Source organism: Coregonus clupeaformis, chromosome 37, assembly GCF_020615455.1.
Source record: "Coregonus clupeaformis isolate EN_2021a chromosome 37, ASM2061545v1, whole genome shotgun sequence".
Taxonomy (NCBI): Eukaryota; Metazoa; Chordata; class Actinopteri; order Salmoniformes; family Salmonidae; genus Coregonus; species Coregonus clupeaformis.
In genome coordinates this window covers 16104966-16121345 of record NC_059228.1, presented here as the reverse complement: position 1 = coordinate 16121345, position 16380 = coordinate 16104966, and the positions used below count along the sequence as shown (strand labels likewise).

Below are 16380 nucleotides of genomic sequence, written 5' to 3'. Positions count from 1 at the left end.
ATGTGGGTCTACTATTTATACAGTGGATGGGAAAGTCCACTGGCCTCCTTGTGTGTTTTGAACTACCATGTTAGAGTGAGGGACAATATATCGACCACTCTGTATGCCCATGTTTCACAAGAACACTTTCCTCACAATGTGTTTTCCAGACATTAACCCATGATCCCCATGATGTAACAGTGGAGTTTTCAAGGTGTCAGCCATGGGAACCTGTGTTTGAAACTCACTGTATGCAGTACAGAGGGTCAAATAATAAACACAAATACTAGACCTGCCATGCATTGCCCCCCGGTTGCATAAAATTGGGGTTGAGTATGAGCAACACTGTTCAATCAAACTGCTGTTAAAGAGTTAATTAAAGGGTAAATTCACCCTAAGATAAAAGTTTCTCAGATTATTTAATATCTAAAATCAGCCTTAGTTGAGCTGAATCTATATTACACAATATATATTTTCTGTATACAGTGGGGGAAAAAAGTATTTAGTCAGCCACAAATTGTGCAAGTTCTCCCACTTAAAAAGATGAGAGAGGCCTGTAATTTTCATCATAGTTACACGTCAACTATGACAGACAAATTGAGGAAAAAAAATCCAGAAAATCACATTGTCGGATTTTTTATGAATTTATTTGCAAATTATGGTGGAAAATAAGTATGTGGTCACCTACAAACAAGCAAGATTTTTGAGTCTCACAGACCTGTAACTTCTTCTTTAAGAGGCTCCTCTGTCCTCCACTCGTTACCTGTATTAATGGCACCTGTTTGGACTTGTTATCAGTATAAAAGACACCTGTCCACAACCTCAAACAGTCACACTCCAAACTCCACTATGGCCAAGACCAAAGAGCTGTCAAAGGACACCAGAAACAAAATTGTAGACCTGCACCAGGCTGGGAAGACTGAATCTGCAATAGGTAAGCAGCTTGGTTTGAAGAAATCAACTGTGGGAGCAATTATTAGGAAATGGAAGACATACAAGACCACTGATAATCTCCCTCGATCTGGGGCTCCACGCAAGATCTCACCCCGTGGGGTCAAAATGATCACAAGAACAGTGAGCAAAAATCCCAGAACCACACGGGGGACCTAGTCAATGACCTGCAGAGAGCTGGGACCAAAGTAACAAAGCCTACCATCAGTAACACACTACGCCGCCAGGGACTCAAATCCTGCAGTGCCAGACGTGTCCCCCTGCTTAAGCCAGTACATGTCCAGGCCCGTCTGAAGTTTGCTAGAGTGCATTTGGATGATCCAGAAGAGGATTGGGAGAATGTCATATGGTCAGATGAAACCAAAATAGAACTTTTTGGTAAAAACTCAACTCGTCGTGTTTGGAGGACAAGAATGCTGAGTTGCATCCAAAGAACACCATACCTACTGTGAAGCATGGGGGTGGAAACATCATGCTTTGGGGCTGTGTTTCTGCAAAGGGACCAGGACGACTGATCTGTGTAAAGGAAAGAATGAATGGGGCCATGTATCGTGAGATTTTGAGTGAACCTCCTTCCATCAGCAAGGGCATTGAAGATGAAACGTGGCTGGGTCTTTCAGCATGACAATGATCCCAAACACACCGCCCGGGCAACGAAGGAGTGGCTTCGTAAGAAGCATTTCAAGGTCCTGGAGTGGCCTAGCCAGTCTCCAGATCTCAACCCCATAGAAAATCTTTGGAGGGGAGTTGAAAGTCCGTGTTGCCCAGCGACAGCCCCAAAACATCACTGCTCTAGAGGAGATCTGCATGGAGGAATGGGCCAAAATACCAGCAACAGTGTGTGAAAACCTTGTGAAGACTTACAGAAAACGTTTGACCTGTGTCATTGCCAACAAAGGGCATATAACAAAGTATTGAGAAACTTTTGTTATTGACCAAATACTTATTTTCCACCATAATTTGCAAATAAATTCATTAAAATCCTACAATGTGATTTTCTGGAAAAAAATCTCATTTTGTCTGTCATAGTTGACGTGTACCTATGATGAAAATTACAGGCCTCTCTCATCTTTTTAAGTGGGAGAACTTGCACAATTGGTGGCTGACTAAATACTTTTTTTCCCCACTGTATCTCATTTAGTTTTTAGGCCTCAATCCTAAGTGAATGGGAAAGATTGGCACCATCACATTATAGCTAACGTTACAGCATACTTTACTTTGTTTTCTATTTGGCCGGGTTAAGTGACACCAGACCAATGCAGTATAGTTTTGGTAGGCAAGTTAGTCACACAGTTTTGCTGCTGCCTGCCTGTGTGTTTCCCTTTAACTGGCTCACAACCTGCTGTGTCGTGAAGCAACAACACTAGTTCTAGTGGGGTTTTGCTGCTTCTTTTGTCTTCCTCTGTCTTCCTCCGTCTTCCTCAGTCTTCCTCCGTCTCCCACTGCCTTCGTCTGCCATCCTCGGTCTTCCTCCGTCTTCATCTGTCTTCCTCTGTCATTCTCTACTTTCCTCTGTTTTCCTATCTCACTAGTCAGCATAGCAGGTTTTAATGTTACCTCATCAGCATAGCAGGTATTTATATGGTAGTGCTTATAATGTTACCTCGTCAGGATAGCGTCACGTCTCTCTTCCTCTTTACCATTAGCAAGCGGGCAGAATGTCATTCACCTATTAACTTCAGCCAATGAGCATGGCACACTAAGGCATTTCCACCATGCTTGCTGATTAACCTATGGGTTCACTCGTGCAATAATCCCTTCCCTTTCTGTCAACCAATGGGCATAAATCTAGGAGAGTATTTACAGTGCCAGTCAACAGTTTGGACACACCTACTCATTCCGGGGTTTTTCTTTATTGTATCTCATGAGGACTGCCATAGGAAAGGAAGACCCAGAGTTACCTCTGCTGCAGAGGGTATGTTCATTAGAGTTAACTGCACCTCAGATTGCAGCCCAAATAAATGCTTCACAGAGTTCAAGTAACAGACACATCTCAACATCAACTGTTCAGAGGAGACTGCGTGAATCAGGCCTTCATGGGCGAATTGCTGCAAAGAAACCACTACTAAAGGACACCAATAAGAAGAAGAAGATACTTGCTTGGGCCAAGAAACACGAGCAATGGACATTAGACCGGTGGAAATCTGTCCTTTGGTCTGATGAGTCCAAATTTGAGATCTTTGGTTCCAACCGCCGTGTCTTTGTGAGACGCAGAGTAGGTGAATGGATGATTTCTGCATGTGTGGTTCCCACCGGGAAGTATGGAGGAGGAGGTGTGATGGTGTGGGAGTGCTTTGCTTGTGACACTGTCAGTGATTAATTTAGAATTCAAGACACACTTAACCAGTATGGCTACCACAGCATTCTGCAGCGATACGCCATCCCATCTGTTTTGCGCTTAGTGGGACTATAATTCGTTTTTCAACAGGACAATGACCCAAAACACACCTCCAGGCTGTGTAAGGGCTATTTGATCAAAAAGGAGAGTGATGGAGTGCTGCATCAGATAACCTGGCCTCCACAATCACCCAACCTAAACCCAATTGAGATGGTTTGGTATGAGTAAAAGTAGCCAACAAGTGCTCAGCATATGTGGGAACTCCTTCAAGACTGTTGGAAAAGCATTCCTCATGAAGCTGGTTGAGAGAATGCCAAGTGTGTGCAAAGCTGTCATCAAGGCAAAAGGTGGCTACTTTGAAGAATCTCAAATATAAAATATATTTTGATTTGTTTAACACTTTTGGTTACTACATGATTCCATATGTGTTATATCATAGTTTTGATGTCTTCACTATCATTGTACAATGTAGAAAATAGTAAAAATAAAGAAAAACCCTTGAATGAGTAGGTGTGTCCAAACTTTTGACTGATACTGTATATGTCAACTCACCCCTTGTGTCTCACTTCATGTTTTGCAGCAAAAGTCTTCCAAAGACCTTCCACCTCCCCACCAGCATGTAACCTGAACACTCGTCATCGGATCCCTCTTCTCCAAGCTGGGGGGGTTTCGATAGGGCAACCTGTCATCAGCATCTGGCTCTGACGAGCATTCCTCTGTGTCAGTGTAGCTGTAGGTGGGTGTGGTGGTGGAATCAGGCGCAGGACGCACAAAGTAAGTCCAAAAGACTTTAGTTGGTTGCAAACACAACACAGCACGAAAACAAATGCCCTGAGGCGAGAAACTCCGCACGCAGGCGAAATAAAGCGGGCGCACAAAATACGCGCGACAAAATACTCCAATACACAGAAATGGAGCGCAGCTCAACCGAGCAAACTGTATATATAATAGCTAAACGCACGACAGTGAAAAACAATCACACACAACACTAGACAAACACAACGAGAACTTATAGGACACTAATTACACTAAACGATAACAGGTGTAACAACAATCAGACAAAAGCAAACGAACATAGAAACATGCAACGGTGGCAGCTAGTATTCCGGAGACGACGAACGCCGAAGCCTGCCCGAGCAAGGAAGAGAGGCAGCCTCGGCCGAAACCGTGACAGTACCCCCCTTGACGCGGCTCCAGACGTGCGCCGACTCCGGCCTCGGGACGACCAGGAGGACGCGGAGCAGGGTGCGTCGGGTGCCCACGATGGAATTCCGTCAGGAGAGACGGGTCCAAAATGTCTCTCCTCGGCACCCAGCACCGTTCCTCCGGGCCGTACCCCTCCCACTCCACTAGATATTGGAGACCCCCCATCCGACGTCTCGAATCCAAGATGGACCGCACGGAGTACGCCGGTGCCCCCTCGATGTCCAATGGGGGCGGAGGAGTCTCCCTGATTTCACTTTCTTGGAGTGGGCCAGCTACCACCGGCCTGAGAAGAGACACATGGAACGAGGGGTTAATACTCTTATACTCAACAGGTAGTTGTAATTTGTAACACACCTCGTTCAACCTTCTCAGGACTTTAAATGGCCCTACAAACCGCCGACCCAGTTTCCGACAGGGCAGGCGGAGGGGCAGGTTTCTGGTAGAGAGCCAGACTCGATCACCAGGTGCGTACACCGGTCCCTCACTGCGGTGGAGATCGGCGCTCGTCTTATGACGTCGGAGGGCCCGCTGCAGGTGGACGTGTGCAGCGTTCCATGTCTCCTCCGAGCGCCGCGCCCACTCATCCACCGCAGGAGCCTCGATCTGGCTCTGCTGCCAAGGTGCCAGAACCGGCTGGTAACCTAACACACATTGAAAAGGGGTTAGGTTAGTGGAGGAATGGCGTAGGGAATTCTGGGCCATCTCGGCCCAGGGAACGTACCTTGCCCACTCCTCCGGCCGGTCCTGGCAGTATGTTCTAAGAAACCTACCCACATCCTGGTTCACGCGTTCCACCTGCCCATTACTCTCTGGGTGGTAACCCGAGGTGAGGCTCACCGAGACCCCCAACCGCTCCATAAAAGCTCTCCATACTCTGGAGGTAAATTGGGGACCTCGATCAGACACAATATCCTCGGGTACCCCGTAGTGCTGGAACACATGGGTGAATAGTGCTTCGGCGGTTTGCAGTGCAGTAGGAAGGCCCGGCATAGGGAGCAAACGACAGGCCTTAGAAAACCGGTCCACAACGACCAGTATAGTGGTATTCCCCTGTGAAGGAGGAAGGTCAGTGAGGAAATCCACCGAGAGGTGAGACCATGGTCGTTGTGGAACGGGCAGGGGTAGTAACTTACCCCTAGGCAGATGTCTAGGCGCCTTACACTGGGCGCACACCGAGCAGGAGGAAACATAAACCCTCACATCCCTCGCCAACGTGGGCCACCAGTACTTGGTACTAAGACAGTGCACTGTCCGGCCGATACCAGGGTGTCCAGAGGAGGGTGACGTGTGAGCCCAATAGATCAATCGATCCCGAACCTCGAGCGGAACGTGCTTTCGACCCTCCGGGCATTGAGGTGGACTAGGGTCGGTGCGTAACGCCCGCTCGAGTTCAGCATCGACCTCCCACACTACCGGTGCCACCAGACAAGACTCCGGCAGTATGGGAGTGGGCTCCACGGACCTCTCCTCCGTGTCATACCGCCGAGACAGTGCGTCTGCCTTACCGTTCTGTGACCCAGGGATGTACGTGATCTTAAATGTGAACCGGGTCAAAAACATATTCCACCTCGCCTGGCGAGGGTTCAGCCTCCTCGCTGCCCGGATGTACTCCAGGTTACGGTGGTCCGTCAAAATGAGGAAAGGGTGTTGAGCCCCCTCAAGCCAGTGACTCCACACCTTTAGGGCCTGTACCACGGCTAACAGCTCCCTGTCCCCCACGTCATAGTTTCGCTCCGCCGGACTGAGCTTCTTGGAATAAAAAGCACAGGGGCGGAGTTTAGGTGGCGCGCCGGACCGTTGCGACAGCACGGCTCCTATACCGGCCTCTGACGCGTCCACCTCTACCTGAAATGGCAAAGAGGGATCCGGATGCGCCAGCACCGGGCCGAGGTAAACAGGTCCTTCAGCCTCCCAAACGCCCTGTCCGCCTCGGCTGACCACTGCAGACGCACCGGACCCCCCTTCAAAAGAGACGTTATGGGAGCTGCCACCTGTCCAAAACCCCGGATAAACCTCCGGTAATAATTCGCAAACCCCAAAAACTGCTGCACCTCCTTCACAGTAGTTGGCGTTTGCCAATTACGCACGGCTGACACCCGGTCTACCTCCATCTTCACCCCTGACGCAGACAACTGATAACCCAAAAAGGAGACCGACTCCTGGAAGAACAGACACTTCTCTGCCTTGACATACAGGTCGTGCTCCAACAGTCTCCGCAACACTCGGCGCACCAGGGCCACATGCTCGACTCGGGTAGGCGAGTACACGAGAATGTCATCGATGTACACGACCCCCCCCCTGCCCCTGCATGTCCCTGAAGATCTCATCCACGAATGATTGGAAAACTGAAGGAGCGTTCATCAACCCGTATGGCATGACAAGATACTCGTAATGGCCCGAGGTGGTACTAAAGGCTGTCTTCCATTCATCGCCCCCTAATGCGCACCAAGTTGTACGCGCTCCTGAGATCTAATTTAGTGAAGAAACGCGCCCCGTGCAATGACTCCGTCATGGTCGCAATCAGCGGGAGTGGATAACTGTACTTCACCGTGATCTGATTGAGACCACGGTAATCAATGCACGGGCGTAATCCTCCATCCTTTTTCTTCACAAAAAGAAACTCGAGGGACGCAGGGGAAGTGGAGGGCCGTATGTATCCTTGTCTCAGAGATTCGTCTATGTACGTCTCCATAGCTCTCTTCTCCTCCTGAGACAGAGGATACACATGGCTCCGTGGGAGCGCAGCTCCTGCCTGGAGGTCTATCGCACAATCTCCCTGCCTATGGGGAGGCAACCGCGTCGCCTCGAATTACTGAACACAATAGCCAAATCCCCATACTCAGGGGGAACGTGCAATGCGGGCACCTGGTTTGGACTCTCCACCGAGGTAGCCCCTACGGAAACGCCTAAACATCGACCCCACACACTGGGCAGACCACTCCATCAGAGCCCTCTCCTGCCACGAAATAGATGGGTTATGGGTACTCAACCAGGGCATGCCCAGCACCACCGGATACGCAGGCGAGTCGATCAGAAATAGCTGGATCATCTCCTGATGACCCCCCTGCGCACACATCCTAAGTGGCGCAGTGACCTCCCTGATCAAGCCCGCACCCAACGGACGGCTATCTAGGGCATGAACGGGGAAGGGAACGTCAACAGGGAGAAAGGGAATCCCTAAGGCTAAACAAAACTTCTTATCAACAAAATTCCCAGCCGCGCCTGAATCTACCAGCGCCATATGCTGGGAATGAGGTGCTACCTGTGGAAAACGCACAGATATACAGAAATGTGCAACAGAGAGCTCTGGGTGAGTGGGGCGCCTACTCACCTGGAAGGACTCCCCAGTGCGGGACCTGTCGTCCTCTCCCCGAGGAGGCCATCCCCAGCACCTAGCCGCGGTGTGTCCTCCCCGACCACAGTTGGTGCAGGAGATGGACCCCCTCGTAAGCCGACCCCTCCTCTCTCTAGCGCCAGCGCCCCGAGCTCCATGGGGCACGGCTCGGAGGCGCTGGAGGGTGAAATGGACAGACCCCCTCGGGACGTCCGCGGGTAGCTAGCAGGGGTATCCAGCCTGATGGACATGTCGACCAACTGGTCGAACGAGAGGCTGGTGTCCCTACAGGCCAGCTCCCTACGGACGTCCTCGCGTAGACTACATCGGTAGTGATCGATGAGAGCCCGCTCATTCCACCCTGCATCCGCCGCTAGGGTACGGAACTCCAAGGCGAACTCCTGGGCACTCCTCCTCCCTGCCTGAGGCAGACCAGACGCTCCCCGCCGCTTTCCCCTCCGGGGATGGTCAAACACCGCCCTGAAGCGGCGGGAGAACTTCGTCGTAGGTGATGGTGTTAGCGTCGATTCTCCTCCACTCTGCGTTGGCCCATTCCAACGCCTTCCCGGAAAGGCAGGAGATCAGGGCGGACACGCTCTCGTGTCCCGAGGGCGCCGGGTGCACGGTGGCCAGGTAAAGCTCCACCTGGAGAAGGAATCCCTGACACCCGGCCGCGGTCCCATCGTAGGCCCTCGGGAGCGAGAGTCGAACTCCTCTGGGTTCCGGAGCGGGAATGGGCTGACTCGCCGATGGTGCGGGCAGGGAGGATGGCGGTGGAGGAGTCCCTCGGGTCTCCCAGCCTCGGATGGTGGTGATCACCTCCTGCAGTGCGGACCCCATCCGCAGGATCTGGTCATTCTGTTCGCGGACCCTGTCCTCCAACGTCGCCTGTGCTGCTGCGGCTCCTGCTGATTCCATCGAGTATGGTGTGTGATTCTGTCAGTGTAGCTGTAGGTGGGTGTGGTGGTGGAATCAGGCGCAGGACGCACAAAGTAAGTCCAAAAGACTTTAGTTGGTTGCAAACACAACACAGCACGAAAACAAATTCCCTGAGGCGAGAAACTCCGCACGCAGGCGAAATAAAGCGGGCGCACAAAATACGCGCGACAAAATACTCCAATACACAGAAATGGAGCGCAGCTCAACCGAGCAAACTGTATATATAATAGCTAAACGCACGACAGTGAAAAACAATCACACACAACACTAGACAAACACAACGAGAACTTATAGGACACTAATTACACTAAACGATAACAGGGGTAACAACAATCAGACAAAAGCAAACGAACATAGAAACATGCAACGGTGGCAGCTAGTATTCCGGAGACGACGAACGCCGAAGCCTGCCCGAGCAAGGAAGAGAGGCAGCCTCGGCCGAAACCGTGACACTCTGATACGAGGCCTACACCAAACTATTCAATAAAATTCCATATGGTATTCTGCGTCTGTTGTCATTCAGTTAAGCCTGTACTCAATTTAAATCTAATAACAATTATTTTTGTCCCACCCTGAATCAAATAAAATCTCTGGGGGTAAAAGGTAGTGATTTATCTCTTACTGAGATAGAGGCTGACATGCTTTCGAATTTCAAGTAAAAAGTGAATCTCACTCATACAGTAAATACAATTTATTTATTCCAGCCCTTCATGTTCACCACATCTCCAATAAATCTCCAATAAATCACAATGGGTTTGGAGTAAGCATGGGTTAAGCATGAGTCATCATGGGTTAGCATGAGTTAGCATGGGTTGTCGTTAACGTTTGATGGCCAGGGTGAGTCCATCGCCCACAGTGAGCATGCTCAGATCGATCCTCTGGTCTGTGTGGAGTTTCTTGTTGAGCTTGTCCAGAGCCTGGGAGATCAGGTCATCAGGAGCAGGGTTCACCACTTTACCACTCCACAGTACCTGGGGGGAGAAGGTGTGTGGGGGGGGGGGGTTCAGATAGACAGGTCAAGGAAGGGTAATCAGATAGACAGATTAGAGGAGTGAGGTGAAGGGGGAGACAGGTGAGGAGAGAGGCTCAGACTGAGGTGATAGGTTGCCATCTTTCTCTGTGTTTTCTATTTAAGCCTATCTTTTCATGCATCTTTACCTCAGTTAGCTCAGTAGATCAAATCGATTGCATGCTGGCATTATTCAAATCATATTCAAAATCACAATTCCTCGCTTGTAGGAATTAAAGTTTGGGCATAGGCTACTCACATTATCGATGGCAATGATGCCCCCTTGTCTCACAAGCTCAAGAGACTTCTCGTAATATCTGTCATAGTTCCGTTTATCCGCATCGATGAACACAAAGTCATAGGTGCCAGCTTCCCCCAGCAGCTATCAACTCATCTAGGACAAAAGAAAGATCACATTGAAAATGATTGACCCATTTCACAATGGAATCGTGTTTGGGTTCTTTAAAGTCAGTCACCTACCCAGTGTTTTTATACACATTTGAAGACGGACATTAATTTTATCCTCGACTCCGGCCTAGAAAAGAGAAAGGATGACAAGGGTGGTTAGTTGCATGTCTTTCATTGTCTAGGCATCTTTACTGTTATGTCCATTGAGATGTTTCTTTAAATTACATTTTGATTTGATTTCGAGTTTAGATGGTTTGAAGCAGACGATACCAAGCATTTTCTGTCACAATGGTTGACCTGTGTTGTGTACAGTAGTATTTCTACTGTTGGGGTTTGGAGGGGGGTATTAAGTTCATTGTAGGGATTCTCTGCTGCTTGGCTTTGCACCTTTAGTAGACATTTTATTCTGAGCAGACGGCCTCACTACTCCACCCACAGCACTTTGTGAAGTCTGACTGACAGATGTTAGATACTGAATATGCTGTATGGAAGCTTTTGGGAAGACAATCAATGTTTCTGAATTCCAAGGGGTTGAATGGGATGAGATGTTGTATTGGGGTTGAATACTGGATGAACAGATCTAATTCCTGTCTAGAGGAATGCTGGAGGAAGTAAACTAGCTGAATGGCAAGCGGAATGTTGATCTGACCTCTTTAAAGAAAGGTTTAGCGATGTCCACATATTCGTTGTCTATTTCACATGCTACCACTTGACCATTCTCTGGTACAACCAAGGCCATGTTCAGGGTGTTGTACCCCGTGTACATCCCTGGAGAGAGGAAAACATGAACATTAGTCTCTTCTCACAGACGCTGAGGGCCATGAGTGTAGCAGGCACGTCTACACTGATATTATAATGAGGGCAGTTCATTCAGAATTAGTGAATGTTGAAAAGATTGGCACAATGAAATATCTTCCAATTAATATAGTAACATTAAATGTTTTCAGGATTAAGCTTGTTTTATCATTACATACCAATTTCAATGGTTTTGCTGTCATTGATCAGTTTGGCCAGATTTGCCATCAGTTGTGCTTGTTCACTAGCACCCAGCATGATGCTCCATGGGTCCTCAAGGGTTTTCTGCAACATGAACATTTTTTTTTTTTTTACATAATCTAATCAAACTATGTCCATACACCATATTGCTGACTGCAGCTTCTCATCACAGTGTATGTATGCTACTGTGCTGACCTCTAGTGGTTATAGTAGCCTATTTAACTCTCAAGATTCTGTAGTAAACCAGTATCTCTCTGTATCTATCTGGTTTGTATGTACAGTACATTCCTGCTTTTCATCCCACAAACACCCTGGTTCTCCCCAGTCTTACAAGTCCAACCCTAACCCTGGCTCTAACCCAGTCCAGTCTTACCAGTCCAACCCTAGCCCTAGTTTCATGTCCTCATCCCGGTTCAACCCTAACCCTAGCCTCAACCACAACCACAACCACAACCCTAACCCTGGCTCTAACCCAGTCCATGCTTACCAGTCTGAGTTTGGTCATGACAGGATGTTCTCTCAATGAGTTGTTCACGACATACTGCAACACTGGGTCGTTCTTCCCTCCACTGTGGCTCTTACCTGGCAGGGCAGATCCTAATCCTGTGCCTGACCAACAAAACTTCAGTTACAAATATAGTTTAGCATGGTAACCCATCTAAAGGTCATTTTGATTGTTTCCCCCAAAGCCATGTTCGGAACCACGGCAAATATTGATTACAGCGGGTTCGTGATTTAGCAAGTTAACCTTTGTCTAGAATTCTTTACTGTCAACATCAGGATAAGAAATTGCAGTGTTTAAGGATGTTAAAAAGGAACATTTTCTCTGAGACTGTGCCCTTGCTTGGCCTGTAATGAAAAAATTACTTGTCAAAAACAGCTGATTTTGCCAGTTCAGCCAATGAGATGTGCATGCACTTGGATATTCAAATTATCTACCAACTCAGAGTTGATGCAGGCTTGCCTTTGCAGCTTGTAAACCAAGTTGTGTGGAGGCTCTGCTTTGACATGCGTTCTTGTTGGCTAGCCGTCTATCTAAGTTAGCTGCTATTGCTAGCATGCTGGCTAACTGCTTCTTAACAGCCAACTCTTACAAACCACATCATTTGAAAAAGTGACTGGTGAGATAGTTGTTGTACTCCTGGGGCCTCATTTATAAAATTCACACTAAATATCTGCATGCTCATTTCTGAAAAGACTGCGCACATACAAAAATATTGAAATGTATAAACTTGGTGCATGTTTCCCGTTACAAATCAGACCCGTCCTGAAACTGTGTGCGCATTAACAAGCATTAAAACTCTGCATGAAAATGCCCACGACCGTCTGTTCCACCGTTAATAAACTGCGCTCTGGATCTGCGCTCTGGATCGGATGGATTAGAGCAAAATACTTGAAATAGCTTGTCTATTTACTACTGTGAAGTGGGTGCAATTAAACAAGAGATGGGGCAAATGGTATCCGTGTTGTAGGACTATATGCTAGCTACCTGGTGAGTATGAAACCATCACAGAAAAGGTGAGGAATTTATTATGCAATGATCATGGAAATGAAATAAATAATAGCCTAGGAAATAGATGCCTATTTCTAATTATTTTAAAATGCAACGATAAATGAAATAGATTTTCTCTCTTCTCACTAACAGCAAATGATTGCATCTTGTTATTAACCTGTTTAATGTTATGAACAAGCGTGTCCAGTATATCCCCCATTTGCACAAAATACTAACCTACTTGCCTGTGCATAAGTGTGGTCTAAAGTTTGCTGGAAGGTGAGCATATTTTCAAGTCAAGTTCAGTTTTTATAAATCCCCATTTTTGTGTGAAAACTGGTGCACGGATATTTTGGGGTATGTATGCACAGTTTTAAGTGAGGCCCTGAGCCTAAGTCTCCCCTAGTCTCCAGTTTTAAGTGAGGCCCTGAGCCTAAGTCTCCCCTAGTCTCCAGTTTTAAGTGAGGCCCTGAGCCTAAGTCTCCCCTAGTCTCCAGTTTTAAGTGAGGCCCTGAGCCTAAGTCTCCCCTAGTCTCCAGTTTTAAGTGAGGCCCTGGGCCTCAGTCTCCCCTAGTCTCCAGTTTTAAGTGAGGCCCTGAGCCAAAGTCTCCCCTAGTCTCCAGTTTTAAGTGAGGCCCTGAGCCTAAGTCTCCCCTAGTCTCCAGTTTTAAGTGAGGCCCTGAGCCTAAGTCTCCCCTAGTCTCCAGTTTTAAGTGAGGCCCTGAGCCTAAGTCTCCCCTAGTCTCCAGTTTTAAGTGAGGCCCTGAGCCTAAGTCTCCCCCTAGTCTCCAGTTTTAAGTGAGGCCCTGAGCCTAAGTCTCCCCCTAGTCTCCAGTTTTAAGTGAGGCCCTGAGCCTAAGTCTCCCCTAGTCTCCAGTTTTAAGTGAGGCCCTGAGCCTAAGTCTCCCCTAGTCTCCAGTTTTAAGTGAGGCCCTGAGCCTAAGTTTCCCCTAGTCTCCAGTTTTAAGTGAGGCCCTGAGCCTAAGTCTCCCCTAGTCTCCAGTTTTAAGTGAGGCCCTGAGCCTAAGTCTCCCCTAGTCTCCAGTTTTAAGTGAGGCCCTGAGCCTAAGTCTCCCCTAGTCTCCAGTTTTAAGTGAGGCCCTGAGCCTAAGTCTCCCCTAGTCTCCAGTTTTAAGTGAGGCCCTGAGCCTAAGTCTCCCCTAGTCTCCAGTTTTAAGTGAGGCCCTGAGCCTTAGTCTCCCCTAGTCTCCAGTTTTAAGTGAGTTCCTGAGCCTAAGTCTCCCCTGGTCTCCAGTTTTAAGTGAGGCCCTGAGCCTAAGTCTCCCCTAGTCTCCAGTTTTAAGTGAGGCCCTGAGCCTTAGTCTCCCCTAGTCTCCAGTTTTAAGTGAGGCCCTGAGCCTAAGTCTCCCCTAGTCTCCAGTTTTAAGTGAGGCCCTGAGCCTAAGTCTCCCCTAGTCTCCAGTTTTAAGTGAGACCCTGAGCCTAAGTCTCCCCTAGTCTCCAGTTTTAAGTGAGGCCCTGAGCCTAAGTCTCCCCTAGTCTCCAGTTTTAAGTGAGGCCCTGAGCCTAAGTCTCCCCTAGTCTCCAGTTTTAAGTGAGGCCCTGAGCCTAAGTCTCCCCTAGTCTCCTTCTCTCTGACGAAAAATTGATGAGAAAATAAAGCTTCTGGTCATTTGCATAATATGGTCTTTAACAAATCACAGAAAGGCCTGTCTCGGCCAAACAATGTGAGGTCACATCACAAGAAAATCGCTAAAACATTTTTTGAAACAGTCTGTTTCAAAAACAAGTTTGAGATAGGGTTTTACTGAGTGGTTTTATGAGTCAACAACATTATTGGACACGTTAATTTGAGCTTTTAAAATTAGATTTTCATTGGACAGTTACTTTAAAATATGATTACAACATGACAAGCTATTCTACTACCAACAGATCAAATATTATTGCATCTCATATTCACATTGCGTATGTTAGATAATTTGTGACAGCTATAAAACAAAAGTTTACAGTACTTCTAAACAATCAGTTTGGTATGAACCACATCATTCTACAACAAGATATTTACCTGTTAGTGCAAGAACAAGCCAAACGCAGAAATACATCTTGATATCTGGAGCCATTTTGGAAGTGTGTCTATTCAGCTATATAGAGAGAACACCAAAGAGAGTGTATTGAGTGAATGTGGGTCTACTATTTATACAGTGGATGGGAAAGTCAGTGGATGTGTTTTGAACTACCATGTTAGAGTGAGGGACAATATATCGACCACTCTGTATGCCCATGTTTCACAAGAACACTTTCCTCACAATGTGTTTTCCAGACATTAACCCATGATCCCCATGATGTAACAGTGGAGTTTTCAAGGTGTCAGCCATGGGAACCTGTGTTTGAAACTCACTGTATGCAGTACAGAGGGTAAAATAATAAACACAAATACTAGACCTGCCATGCATTGCCCCCCGGTTGCATAAAATTGGGGTTGAGTATGAGCAACACTGTTCAATCAAACTGATGTTAAAGAGTTAATTAAAGGGTAAATTCACCCTAAGATAAAAGTTTCTCAGATTATTTAATATCTAAAATCAGCCTTAGTTGAGCTGAATTACACAATACATATTTTCTGTATATCTCATTTAGTTTTTAGGCCTCAATCCTAAGTGAATGGGAAATATTGGCACCATCACATTATAGCTAACGTTACAGCATACTGTACTTTGTTTTCTATTTGGCCGGGTTAAGTGACACCAGACCAATGCAGTGTAGTTTTGGTAGGCAAGTTAGTCACACAGTTTTGTTGCTGCCTGCCTGTGTGTTTCCCTTTAACTGGCTCACAACCTGCTGTGTCGTGAAGCAACAACACTAGTTCTAGTGGGGTTTTGCTGCTTCTTTTGTCTTCCTCTGTCTTCCTCCGTCTTCCTCAGTCTTCCTCAGTCTCCCACTGCCTTCGTCTGCCATCCTCGGTCTTCCTCCGTCTTCATCTGTCTTCCTCTGTCATTCTCTACTTTCCTCTGTTTTCCTCTGTCTTCCTCGGTCTTCCTCTGCCTTCCACTGCCTTCCTCTGCCTCCCACTTTCTTCCTCTGTCTTCGTCTGTCTTCCTCTGCATTCCTCTGCCTTCCTCTGCCTTCCTCTCTCTTCCTCTGTCTTCCTCTGTCTTCCTCCGTCTTCATCCGTCTTCCTCGGTCATCGTCTACTTTCCTCTGTTTTCCTCTTTCCTCGTTCTTCCTCGGTCTTCCTCATTCTTCCTCGGTCATCCTCGATCTTCCTCGTTCTTCTTCTGTCTTCCTCTGCCTTCCTTGGTCTTCCTCTGTCTTCCTCTGCCTTCCTCTGTCTTCCACTGTCTTCCTCTGTCTTCCTCTGTTTTCCTCTGCCTTCCTCTGCCTTCCTCTGTCTTCCTCTGCTTTCCTCTGTCTTCCTCTGCCTTCCTCTCTCTTCCTCTGCCTTCCTCTGTCTTCCTCTGCATTCCTCTCTCTTCCTCTGCCTTCCTCTGTCTTCCTCTGTCTTCCTCTGTCTTCCTCTGTCTTCCTCTGTCTTCCTTTGTCTTCCTCTGTCTTCCTCTGCCTCCCTCTGCCTTCCTCTGTCTTCTTTTGTCTTCCTCTGTCTTACTCCATCTTCCTCTGCCTTCCTCTCTCTTCCTCTCTCTTCCTCTGTCTTCCTCTGTCTTCCTCCGTCTTCATCCGTCTTCCTCGGTCATCCTCTACTTTCCTCTGTTTTCCTCTGTCTTCCTCGTTCTTCGTCGGTCTTCCTCATTCTTCCTCAGTCATCCTCG

General features: G+C 47.7%; 1 pseudogene; it reads right to left on the bottom strand.

The window, feature by feature from the left end:
- Nucleotides 1-9423: 9423 nt before the first annotated feature.
- LOC121553200 lies at nt 9424-14792 on the bottom strand (annotated as a pseudogene).
- Between the last annotated feature and the right edge of the window lie 1588 nt (nt 14793-16380).